Source organism: Eschrichtius robustus, unplaced genomic scaffold (assembly GCF_028021215.1).
Source record: "Eschrichtius robustus isolate mEscRob2 unplaced genomic scaffold, mEscRob2.pri scaffold_333, whole genome shotgun sequence".
Lineage (NCBI taxonomy): Eukaryota > Metazoa > Chordata > Mammalia > Artiodactyla > Eschrichtiidae > Eschrichtius > Eschrichtius robustus.
Window position 1 is genome coordinate 179732 of NW_027175292.1, and position 10269 is coordinate 190000.

A 10269-nucleotide genomic window follows, 5' to 3' on the forward strand; every position below is an offset into this window, starting at 1 on the left:
AGAAAGAGAGAGAGAGAGAGAGAGAGAGAGAGAGAGAGAGAGAGAGAGAGAGAGAAGAGAAGAGAAGAGAAGAGAAGAGAAGAGAAGAAAGAAAGAAAGAAAGAAAGAAAGAAAGAAAGAAAGAAAGAAAGAAAGAAAGAAAGAAAGAAAGAGAAAAGAAAGAAAGAAAGAAAGAGAAAAAGAGAAAAAGAGAAAGAAAGAAAGAAAGAAAGAAAGAAAGAAAGAAAGAAAGAAAGAAAGAAAGAAAGAAAGAAAGAAAGAAAGAAAGAAAGAAAAAGAAAGAAAGAAAGAGAAAATCTCTCAACCTAAAAGTTTTTGTAACAAACGGACAATCTGTGATTTGGTAAGTAAAATATATTTCTGGAACGTAAAGTTCTTTGAGACAAGAATGGAGAAGAAAACAAGAAAAAGACAATCAGAATTCAGAACCCTTAGAAACCTGAATCGGTCATGAACAGGAACTAGGAAGCCACGGTGAACGGGGTCCGTGACACCAGTGTTTCTGGACCGGCAAATGGATGATTCCATTCCATCATGTCTAGAAGCATACATTTTCACACAGCGTCACTTTTTCAAAATTTCTTTCCCCCAAAGTGATGCCAGAGGTGTGGAGTCATACATCGAAACATCTTTAGTTTTACAGTTAGTTTTAGTTTTACAGTTCCTTCTGTAATAAAGAGACAGAAGTAGGTCCACTGAGACTTGTTGAGCCAAGAACGTTTCCATAGGTTATCTTTGGAAACGATCTAGACGTTCCACGAATTCCCCATCATTCCACTTACGCCAACTCTAAAGTTTCTAAAGTGACCCCAAAGGTCTGGGAGAAACTCTTTTTAAGTAGACATACATACCACAACACATAACCTTTCTTAAGGAGTTCCTCCACCTAGAGCTATCGAAATCACTTGTTCTAAATCCCATGACGATGAGATGACCCGTGAACATCTCCTGAGACTTTAGACGACGTCAGCCATCACCCCCCAAGTTCTTTTTCTTGCTGACGAATTCGGTTCACTCCCGTGAACTTATTGGATTTGGGGTCGACGTAGATAGAAGAAAAGGTTGACCTCGAATGCTGATCACGCTAAAGACCTGCCTAGTTTCATAAAACCCATCCCTTGACCTTGGCTATATCTCGGCTGAAGGGTTCATCCTAGATCACGTGAACTTGCAAAAACCTTCGGGCGGGTCCCTTTCTAGTGGACTGAATTCGGGAGTGCTTCCTTCTAAGCCAGTTCAAGAGAGCTCTTTCACAAGTTAACTGTGGCACTCGGATCCGTACGTAGACACAGGCCAGCTCTAGGAGGGAGCTACAGACATACCCGTTACCGGGCCCTTTCCAGATTCTTGCACAGCAGTACCATAGAAATGAAGATCGCTTCCACAAGACTCTAAGGCTAACAAGGCAAAACGTTTTAATGAAAAGACATAGCTTGTACACAAGGGAGAAGGCGGTGTGCGGGGTGGGGGTGGGGGGTGGGGATGTGGGGGCGGGGGGGGGGGGGGGGGCGAGAGACAGCTCCCCGAGTCGCTTTGATCACGGAAGGGAGAGTCTGTCTCGGGATCACTGATCATTTCCGGAAATCCTCCAAATTCTTGGATCAGCAGCAGCTGGTTCCACGGTGGCTACCTATGGGGAAGAGCAAGCGCTTCCACGAGGCGAAAGAAGCGCAGGAGGATTTTCTGCAAGAAAGCACAGGAACAGATAAGGGTTAAATGTATAGTTGAGCTTCCTGTCTCGTGACAACTAGGTACAGTCGTGGGTGTCAACAGAGGTAACGTTAACCTTTTACTCCCGCGAACCTCTTTTGTGTGTGTGGGGGGGGTGTGTGTGTGGGGGGGGGTGTGGGGGGGTGTGGGGGGGGTGTGTGTGTGTGCGTGTGCGTGTGTAAGGTCCGGGTTATTGCTCAACACCCCTCATGTCATATCCCCTTGCGATGAGGTCACCCTGAGTCAGGAGTGTGCGTATCTCCGTGATGCATCTGAAAGGCACGTGTCCAGTCAACCCAAGGGAATAGTCAACTGCACCTCAAACAGTGTCTGAGCTTGCGATAGACACACCTGTCTTTCTCCAGTTTTGTCATCTCGACCGTCACCTTTGGACATTGTGGGGATGGCGCAGGCCGAGCCAGAATATCCACCATGTCTTTAAATATCAGTGAGTCTCAAGGGTGTGTGCGACCTTCACCCAGGAAGAGTGCGCCCTGATGAGCAAATTCCAGGGGACGCTGTCTAGAGCTGTGCTGCTGGAGGACCTCAGTTATCTGGTGTCCATGGGTGAGTCTGTCCACAGCCATTTATCTGATAAAAGATTACCCAGAGGAGCTTTGCGTATTCTGCCCCCCACCACGCCGATGCCTATACACTTACAGAGCATCCACATCTGCCTGAAGGGGATGTGCTTCTTTCTTTCTTTCTTTCTTTTTAATTTTTTTTTTTTTTTTCAGGATCCCACCAGGATGGACAATTTCTGGCCACAATCACACGTCTTCCTTTCTGCTCCATATCTAACACTCAGAACAGTGCAGGACACTCACCTCATGGCACGCCTGCATCCAGTGGATGGATCAACGTGATAGGTAGTTCCTAACCAGCTCCTCTGCTCTTGAAACCGTGGCAGAGTGTGGCACAACAGTCGTCATCATAGCAGACATTTTCCCTTTAAAAGAGAGTTCATGAGGATGGGGGGGTGGGGTTGGGGGGTGGGGTGGGGGGTGGTTGGCCTTCCGAGGGAGCTGATGTTATTGAATATGTTTTTCTGAAAATAATGTTCGATCCACTATGGAACAATGGATTCACCCTCGTTAGAAAAACAAAGGATTTCACAGTCTGTTTCTGGTCTGGGGCCTGAGCATCAGCAGACAGTTCCTGAATACCTGAGCCCAAAGTCAGCGTCCCTCCTGCTCTGGGGAAGGGCTGGGAGTACTTCCCCGTGCTCAGGACGCCCTTCCCCGTGGTGCTGCTCTTTAACGTTCGTTCGCCTCGCTCCTCCTCCTGACGTGAACCTGAAGACCACACGCAGGTTCCAACGCAGGGCTCCAAATCCAGGTCCATGTTTCCCACGAAACAAGTTATCGGCTGCACCAATCAGATGTGCTTTCACAGCTGGAGCAGGAGGAGAGATGAGGAGGATGCAAGAGGATTTCCCAGAGTCCTGAATCCAGGTGGGCTCCAGGCTCATTCGAGTCAGTGTGGAGAGAAGCCTGGCCACTAGGGGAGAAGGGCAGGTAATGCCCACCGCAGACTCCCCTGAGAAAGTAGTTTTCCTGACACATCTTGTAAGACATTACCCAGTGCACTCGTCCTTATAAACACCAGGGAAGTCACACACAGCAGAAACCCTGTGTCTGAGATCAGTGAGGTAGAGCCTTCAGCCAGAAATTACCCTCTTTAAGCCGAGGAAAATCATGTGGGGAGAAACCCTAAGCCTGGAACCACGGTGGAAGAACCTTCAGTTGGCGCTCCAGCCTCAGCACACACAGACAGCTCAGAGTGGGATGCATCCCTGACGCGGTAGGGAAGGCAGCACAAGCTTTACTAGGAGGACAGCAGGCCGTCGTCTTGGGCCAGACCACATAATCACCGCTGTAGAAGAAATCCGATGCAATGCATGGGAGAATCCCATTCGCCATGGAGCCAGCACTTGTAGGACATGAGAGGATTCACACTGAATAAAATAGTCTCAGCATGGTGAAGGAAGGACATTCTTCAGTGGTGCCTTATCCCTTGGTGTCCTCACACCAAGGAGGTGCCAATTCTAACGTCACAATGGCAAATTCCTCACCTAGTTCACATCAAGAAATGAATGCTGGGAATATACTGACTCTATAAAGAATGTGTGAGCCCCACGATTGAGACAAGGTTCAGACGTTTGGAGATTGTCTTACTACCAATCTACAGCATAAATAGGTAGATGGCGAAGTATTTTGAGAATGCAAAGTTTGGTACCAAGAAAGAAAGCAACCCCACTTCAGTGGATCAGTACTTGGACATACGTAAGCACTACCGAATGGGTGTGTGTCTTTCAAAACCAGGAAAAGTTGCCCTGAGTCAGAATGGGTCAATTTTCCTTTCATACACTCGCTGTCGATCAGTGAGGGACTTTCTATTTTTATGAAGTTGTAAACATAATTACAAACCCTAGGGTCAATCAGGAACTAAGTTTCAATGGTCAGTAAAAAAGTAGAACACAAGTGATGGGGGTTACCTGTTACATTACTGTTCAAATAGGTATGCACGCACATGTCAAGGATGAGTGGCCACAAGAATTAACACAACAAAGTTGAAACCTGTGCATGTGCGTGTGTGCGTGTGTGTGTGTGACTCATAGGTGGATGTTTTCCATAGCCGTGCACTATGGCACTGCAGGATCTGTGGTTGCTGAGTCCCCGGAGGTGGAAGCGCAGATACAGGGCCCTGACTGTGAAGTTATCCATGGATTTTCACAGTGCGTGGGCTCGGCACCCGTAACCCTCCATGTTGGTTGTTCAACGGTCAACTCTAGTTTATAGATCAGAGAGGATAACATCATGTGTTCACTATTAATAACTTTTCCAAATAATCTTTATCTTTTTAAAAGGAAGACATCATTTAATCCATTTCACAAGCTGATATTGGGAACCTACTGCCCCAGCACGTGAATTATCCCTACAGAACACGAGATCCCCGAGAAGGAAGAGCCCTGAGCACTGAGACGCCATGAAGGTAGGCTTTTAGATGATATTCTCTGCTTCTCCAGCTTGAGGTAAAACATGGGATGACTGGGTCTACCTATCCCATTCCGGTTTGTCAATTGGGAGCCCCCATGGCACGTATCACCAGAAGTCGGTCCATGATAACTCCATCTATAGGAATTCTTGGCAGTTTTATGTTCAGGATCATTTCTTTTCCTGCCATCGATTGAAAACTCCTTGGGCCCTGTTAGCAGTTACAGATTCAATGAGTCCAGTACTTCATAGGTTTTGTCACGTATTTAGAAGGGGAATCACCATCAAGTTGCTGAAATGAGGACTAAGTGTCTTTCAGACATGGAGAAGGAAATAAATGGTGCTCTGCGGGGTGTGCGATGACAGGCACCCAGGATTCCTTCACCCAGCCCTCCCTTTGCTCCCTCACCGCTTCCTGGAAAATTGGCGCGCGCGCGCACACGCACACGCACACGCACACGCACACACACACACACACACACACACAGCTCTGGGGGCGCTATTTGCTGTCCATGATTTCACGTGCCTTTTGGGCACGGCTGGTAGAGATGGACATGAAGCAGCAGGACAGCAAGCTGGCATCTCGGTCGGCCTAGAGAAGTTTCCCAAGTGAAATATCAGAACCAGGGCAGGGGGGCGTAGAGAGAGGCGGGGAGGGGAGGCCCACGTGACCTGGGAGAGAGGTTGGGGGGGGACCGCTGACCGACCTCGGTTCAGGTTCCCCGTCCCCCCCCCCGCTGAGAACCTGCCTTCGCTTCCTGCCCTCAGGTGTGTGAGAGGAGCATGTTTCTTTCCAACAAATACCAACACATCAATTCAGTCTGTTTGTGTGTTTGTTCTTGCTTGTTCGTTTTCTGGACGAGGCCAAAGAACCCTTCCAGTGGAGGTGTGTGTACAAAGGAGGATCTGACAGGATGGGAGGGTGCGGGTCAGTCCATGTGCCAAGAAATCCAGAGAATCTGTCGTAGCTGAGACTCGGGCCTTTTGCAGAAATAGGCCAAGAGAGTTCAGATTTGATCATTCACTGCCAAATAGTCATCACAGCAGTTTCCTGGAAGGGATTGTGTTGCAGGAGCCAGCGTGGCCCTCAGCCCTCAGGCCTCAGCCCGGCGGGCGGGCAGGCAGGCAGGCAGGCAGCGGCTATTGTCTGTTGTTCCCGCCCCCACCCCCACCCCCACCCCCGTTCCTTCTCCAGCGCTCCTTCCTAAGTCCCCTGGACTGACCTTTGCCAGGAGCGGGGGAGGGGAGGTCCGGACGATTCATTCGGCAGGGCCTCGTTCAATCGCTCCATTCAAATGCAGAAAGCTCTCCGGTCAAGTCGGAGCGTTTGACTTTGCCTCGAGCTTCTCTTTAATGAATGGCTTTTTCTTTTTTCTTTCCCCAATTTCCCCCACCCTTAGGCTGCCCCCTCCAAACTGCAGGGAGGGAAGGAGGGAGAGAGGAAGGGATGGGAGGAGGATGTGTGAGAAACAGGCTTTTTTTCCAGGCAAAAGGAGTCCCCTCCTTTTCCTAACCCAGGAAACCCCACTACACCATTTGAGAATCATGGACACGCGTGAAAGCAGACGTCTTCACTTGAGATCTTCCTCCGCAGGAGGACAGAAAGGAGGGCCAGTGTGTCCCTCTTGTGCTGGCCGGTTCTTAGGTCACTTGAATTCAAAATAAGCAATAGAGCATGGAGGCACATTTTGGGGCGGCCTACTCTGGAGCCCAACAGTTCCCTCCTCTGAAAGTTCCTTGGAACATATTAAAGCTGAGCTGGTGACTCGTGTGTGTGTGTGTGTGTGTGTGTGTGTGTGTGTGTGTGTGTGTGTGTGTGTGTGTGTGTGTCTGTCTGTCTGTCTGTCTGTCTGTCTGTCTGTCTGTCTGTCTCTGAGTCAAGGAGATTTCTAGATGTCAGGGTCGAAGCAACTTTAGAAGTTTGAAATAACTCTGATGATGTCGTCGGGTGTTTGGTTCAAATTTCAGAGTGGCTCTCACAGAAACAGGAACGAGGACTTTTTCCATAGGAGCCGTTGTGGCCGTTTCTCTAAGGTTTTCGTCAAGTTCTCTAGCTTCCGTTTGCAGGGCTTCAGGCAAAGGGCCGTTTTAGTTCTCAGTGATGCCAAGTCAAAAGGGTGGGAGAAAATGGCAAAACGTTCATGGAGAGAGTCGTAGCCAGATATTGGAGGGAACTCAAAAAACTTCGGGATGCAGTCCAGTTTTCAGGTTAAGAACAACACCCTAAGGGAAGTGAGTAAGACCAGAATTTCATATCCACAAGTGTGTATCCCCGTTTTATGGAAACATAATTTTGGCCTCCAAGTAACATATGCAAATAACTCTATTGCCAGGGAAATAAGAAGCCTCCCTGAGAGTTTCTGAATTAAGGAAAGTAGGGAGAAAAAGATCAGTGATTCTATCCTGCTGACAGAGGTATAAGTTACCAAATGGACGTCCCCCTTTAAAAATAAAAGAAGAAAATTGGGTTTTGTTTGTTTGTTTTTGTTTTTCCTTGTATCTGGAAAACAAAAGATTTAACAATCAGTCCTAATCTCTCCCTCTCTCCCTCTCTCCCTCTCTCTCTCTGTTTTTCTCTCTCTCTCTCTCTCTTTATATATATATATATATCAAAATACTTTATATAGATATTCTTTTTCAGATTCTTTTCTCTCATACGTTATTACAAAGTAGTGAGTAGAGTTTCCTGTGCTATATAGTAGGAGGTGTTTGTTGATTACCTACTTTATGTACAGTAATGTGTATATGTTCATCTCAACCTCCTAAGTTATCTATCCCCCGCTTCCCCAAGCAGTCCTATTTTACACAAGTAGTCATACACATTGTCATCCTATTCATCAGTTCATTCAACCCCATGTAAGTCATTCTTGTTCTTCTTGGAGTCCAGTTTTTCCATCGGTTCTGCCGACCTTGCCTGATGATTGAGGGTGACTGGACGAGTGACGGTTCCAAAAAGTTTACAAGAGCTTTTGTGAAGGATTGTAGGATTTGCCCAGAGAAGCGGGTGCCTTGATCTGATCACACGGGAGGCTGTGGAAGGTAGACCCCAAGTGGCAAACACATTTTGTTTTTTTAACAGTCTCTGTGCCACGGTGAGGACATCAGGCTTGCAGCGAGGGAAGACTTCAACCCACACGGAAAACATACAAGGATGTTTGGATGACCCCTACTAAGTGGCAGTGGAATGAAATCCAGTGGCTGGGGTTCAGAGGGTCCAGAGAGAGGAGGTTTTCTTTCCATAGAGAAAAATGATTTTTCCCCCCCAGGGTTACAAGCATGACAGGTCAGACGTTGCCGGTAGACTGTAGAAGTCTTCCTGCCAATGTCTATTTACAATTGGAGTCATCTTGGAGGCACCATGGGCGGGTGAAGGAATGCAAGGTGTGGGGGAGGGGGGAGGTTGGCCAGGGAGCAACCGGCTGGGCCAACGTCTCCCGTCTGCCATAGCCCCGACCGGCTGTTGAAAGGACAGAATGGACCTGATCCACGTGTGCCCCGCCACCCCCACCATCTTTCCACAGGCTGTTGTTACTGCCTTGGCGTGAAAGTCGGTTAGAACATCTCCCTGATACTGGGTTCAGCCCCTTTCGTGTGAGCCTCCATTTTGACGATAACAGACAACACTTTATGCCAGGGCAGAGAAGACTTCCAGGAAGAAAGATCCCATCATTTCTGGAACAGTTAGAACACATCGGTGTACAGACACAAGCCAAAGAAGACTTCACGTTGTTCCTTCCTCTTTGACAACACTTTCCCGTGTCATCGAACCTCTCCAAGAAACTTACTCAGTTTCATCTCTCTCATTTCTCAGGAGAGAGAACACATTTTTGAGCTATTTTGAGGGCCCTCTCCTCCTGGATCCTATCTCAAAGTGCGTTCGAAGTCCAAAGGACTTCATCTGTCCTTCAATTTTTGAGCAAATGTGTCCAAAATATCCAAAAGATTGTAAAGCACTTAATCTGATAGGTCACTGTGAAACAGTGCTTCGTTAGCCATGTCACCAACATCCCAAGGAAAGACTTGCTAGGCAGAGAGAGAAGCTTCTTCTTCAGTTCTGAGCCAAACCTGGTTCTTTGAATATCGAGAGGACTAAGTTGATGTGAGTCCTCCAAGACCTGATAAAGGCAACCTAGAAAATAAGTGATGACTTTTGACAAAGACATAAGCCTTTCTTCCTTCCTTCCTTCCTTTCTTTCTTTCTTTCTTTCTTTCTTTCTTTCTTTCTTTCTTTCTTTCTTTCTTTCTTTCTTTCTTTCTTTTTCTTTTCTTTCTTTCTCTCTCTCTCTTTCTTTCTCTCTCTCTCTCTCTTCTCTCTCTCTCTCTCTCTCTCTCTCTCTCTCTCTCTCTCTCTTTCTTTCTTTCTCTCTCTCCTTAAAGATAAAGGAAAAAACCTTTCCTAATCTAATCTAATCTCTCATGATGGGCAGAGCAGACCGATAGAAGAAAAACCCAAACCCTAAACCCAAACCTGGTCCTTTTAACAGAGAGAGACAACTAAATTCTAATTTTGCACTGGTTTCATGTTGATACAAAAACTCATTTCTGTCTTTGAATCCACCCTCATCTTATCCAGTCCTGACCACGGATCCAATTCCTTTCCAAAGACACTTTTCTTCACACACCTTTTCCAACTGTCTGTGCCCATTTTTAGCTTGTCCCTTGTTTTCTTTCTTTTCCATTGATAAATGACTACCTTTAGGACAAAAATCTCTTTCTCCTTCCCCCAAACCTTATCTCCATACACCTTCTACTTTGCCTCCCCCCTCCCCCCCCCAAAAAAGTCCTCTTCCTACCGTGACGATGGCAACATCAGGTAGCTTGGACCACACACGTTCCTTCTTTAGAATGCCTCGTCCTTGGACACTGTCTTTTTTTTTTTTTTTTCCTCTTCAGTGAAAGTAAGGAAGCCAACCACAGTGAACAGTGTGAACATGGAATACTTTGTAGAAGTCTAGGCTCCTACCTAGTACAGTCTTTCCCTAAAGCACAAGATCTATCTAGGCATGGAACCAAACATGCTCAGTCTCTCCTCCGTAAAAGGTCCAAAGCAGGGAGACCCTTAGACTTGTGGAGCCATGAACATTTCAGTATTTTATCTTATGTGGAGATGATGTAGACACTCGCTGAGGTTTCACCCTGTCAGGGCACTTAGCCAACCTCTAAGCCTAGAGATGACACCAGAGATGTTGGAAAGTCTTGAAGTCGGCCTGTGGAAAACAATCATTGGGGGAAAAGTTCCCCTTAAACATTCTTATCTCGTCAACATCTATGTCCTCTGTTATGAGCAATCCTACTTGGATGATTCGTGAACATTTCATGAGACATGAAAGCAGTTCAGTTCGTCATGATCTCTACACCTCCCGCCCCCCTCCCCTTTCACGTGAGAGATTTTCTTCCTGATTTCAGAGGGGAGAAGTAAAGGAGAGTCAGAGTGTCCCTCTCGTGGTGTTGTCACTCAAATTCCAAAACATCCCTATGCCACGGAGGCACATTTGGGGGTGGCCTACTCAGGGCCCCAAGACTTTCAAAGTCAAACTCAAGGAGGATGTAAATGTACTTCATG